At 34.2% G+C, this 3,066-nt stretch overlaps 1 long non-coding RNA gene across 1 annotated transcript; it reads left to right on the forward strand.

Annotated features, from left to right (window-relative positions):
- The first annotated feature begins 696 nt into the window (after positions 1-696).
- LOC149511992 (uncharacterized) lies at positions 697-2,288 on the forward strand. The gene is made up of 4 exons (XR_016333297.1): positions 697-1,117; positions 1,215-1,236; positions 1,344-1,528; positions 1,917-2,288. It is a non-coding gene; the product is annotated as an uncharacterized LOC149511992 (long non-coding RNA).
- The last annotated feature ends 778 nt before the right edge of the window (positions 2,289-3,066 follow it).

Here is a 3,066-nt window from a genome sequence, read left to right on the forward strand (position 1 = left end):
CTAATGTTCATTATCTTCTCAAACATGCCATGCATTTCTTCTATAAAAGGAATCAATCTTATCATTAAGTTGCTTGATAGAGATGTCAAATTTGGCCTCTACCCTCTCCAACTCCTTTTACATCTAGCCCATGTCTTTTTGTAACCTAGTCATCGTACCCTCTGTCATTGCCAAGATTCAAGGCTATGATACCAATAATGATGCTACTAAATTGAATCACTGTTAGCTCAAGCTCCTCTGTGAAAACTCAAGATTCCTATAGCTAAAATTTCAAAAATAAAGATAAAGAGAAAAGAAAAAAGAGAGATAGAAAGAAATTCTAGAATGTAAAAGGTGGGTGTAAAATTCTATTTTTTCCTGTAACCAGTTCTTTTTGTAATTGTTCTGTAATCATTGTTACACCAGTTGTCAATTTTCCAACAAAATAACTAATATGCTAACCCATATATACTGATTGTAAAAAATAAATGACTACTAAATGACTTAGATAATTGAAGCTACATGGCTTTCTTTGATTCAACTTGTAACATAACAAATAGATAAGTTAAAAGAAGGGTTTTCGTTGAATTTGGATAATTTAGGGCTTAATTCTAAAGAAGAAGCAGATTCCCAATTTACAAAGCATGTTTGTTTAGGTGAAGAAATTCGATCAAAGAGAAATCTAAAAAATCCCAATTTGAACCAAACCCTAAGTTTTCACCTACTTGTAGTGGTGAAATTGATACATTAAAAAGGATTTGGTGTCGGTTAATGACAAAGTGAGATTAAAGAAAGGTTTGATTTGTCTGATAGTGATGATACGTTAGAGCAAGGTAAAGGTGTTACGGAAGTAGGGGACACATTGAATGACAGTTGTGGGAATGAGGTGGGTAAGGATCCGGGCGTTGGTAGACTGGCTTCGAGTAAAGGTGGGTGTATTGAGTGGTCAAGGTTGCCTAAGTCGTCCTCGCAGAGTTCTAAGTCATTTGAGTTGGAAAGGTGTGTGGGACTCAAGAATGACGGTTGCGTGAATTTGAATGCTGGTGATGATATGCTCAAAGCTTGCCCTTGTTCTTTTTGCTTGAAAGTTAACTCCTTTAGCTTATTACCTTGGATCTATCGTTTGCTACATTTGTAGGTAAGAATGGTTTATCCTGTAATGTACATGCTAATGGGTTACGCTTGTTTTACACTAATAATCAGCTACTTACATTTGGTCGGACCTCCATTATCAGGATATCAAGGGTCGAATCGCTGGTAAGTTGAATAGCTAGCTTTTTCTCTACGTTTCTTTAGGTTTATTTTGGTTGTAATTGTGACATAACGTGTTCCTTTGTGTATTAATATTTTCTACATTTTCTCAGTTTTGAAGAAAAGTCAGAAAGAATCACGAATTTTAGTTGAGAAAAGCTGTTGGGGGAAACAGACTGACATTCATAGCCAGGGAAATGCAAATAAATCATCAAAATTAGAATCTGACCTCACAAGTCAGTGGAGATCACTCTTTCTTAACATGGAGGATATATTTGTTCTTGAAAGCAACCAGCTTGTAAGTCTGATCTATTCTTCTTTAGCCTAGATTTTTATTTTCCATGCCTTAGTACCATTGGTCTATTTGTTAACTCACTTCTTGTTCTACAGATTGTGCCTTTTTATTTTCTTGTTCAAAAATTGCTTGAATGATGTAAAGAACTCAGTTTGTCATAAGAAGCTTGAGTCCTATTGTTTAATACAAGGCTTTGGTTAAAAACCCACATTTGACCTTTTGTCCTTGAACTATCCCCGATTTCTTTGTTTTTGAGCTCTTCCTGAGTCTTGTCTCTCTAATCCATTTAATTGCTGGGGTTATGGCTACTTACTATCAAGCTAACTTTCTTATGAATAGGATTTTTCATGTATAATCACATAAATGATGGACACAATTGAACTCTTGGCAGCAAGCCAGTTACATTGCACTGAAAGATGTGAGGGAGAATTGCAAGATGGATCTATAGCAGATAACAGGGATGCCTTCAGAGAAATAGGAGTGTGCTTGCAATGCTTCCTATGAATGCCAGATTCTCTTGGGTACTCCAAATTCCAGCCTCTTGTATTTGTATGTCTGCACATGCATGTGCCTATAACAGATTCTCGGTTCTTGTTTGGTAAAACTCTAATGTGCTTGCAATTGTCAAAAAATGTAAAATTTATTATCTCTGTTTGTAATGCCTGCTGTTTTTTGATATGTGCTTAAGAATATTTTCCATTTTAGTGAACCTCCCATATGATAAACTTGTTTGGTTATGCCTTCTACTTAGTCCTTTAATTCCATTTGGTTAGAGGTGATAACTGTTGAACTGATCCGATTAGTCTGTTCAATTTGCTTGAAAACAGTCTGATCCAACTAATTCACTGGAATAATCAATTCTAAATTTCTAATGAACTCAAGCCTGATTCCCTGAACTTGAAGTGAACTATCTTATTTCTAAAAAAAAATGTGATAAAAGTCAGTCTAAACGCATAAGATCTTCCTTTCTTGAAAACCAACTCGGAAAGATTTTAAAAGTCAATAGCTTGAGCTAAAAGTGAATTGAAACTTAAAATGACAAAAAATTTAAAACTTGAGGCGACCTGCGCCACCTAGTTGTTAGCTCTAAATGTGGTAGAAACTATGATTGGTTTGGATGGATTTCTTTGCCACTCTGTACCATTAATATTTGTATACCTCTTGTCTTGGTTGATTATGCATTATTATACCTATTGTGGATTAGGTATGTAAGCATAGAATGTGGGAGGGTCTAGTTAATCATACTGAAGAGGGCGATATCTTTTTAGTGGGGAAGAGGAAAAAGAGTAGGCATCCAAAATTTTGCCTAACTTTACCCGTCAATGCTATATTTAATGTTCATTATATGAGTTGGTTGCTAATTAATTTCTAATTACCAAGTGTAGAGTTTAATCATTTATATATTTATTTTTTCAATAAATCATTAATAAAAAGGTCAAAAATCTTAATTAAATTTCGATAATGATCTAAGTCTTTATCAATTTTTTGCAATAAATTAAATTGTTAAACATTTATTTTTACCGTTTAAGTTCTTGTTAAAG

This window comes from Durio zibethinus, chromosome 24, assembly GCF_047325235.1.
Source record: "Durio zibethinus cultivar Kanyao isolate XHJ-2024 chromosome 24, ASM4732523v1, whole genome shotgun sequence".
NCBI classification, from domain to species: Eukaryota; Viridiplantae; Streptophyta; class Magnoliopsida; order Malvales; family Malvaceae; genus Durio; species Durio zibethinus.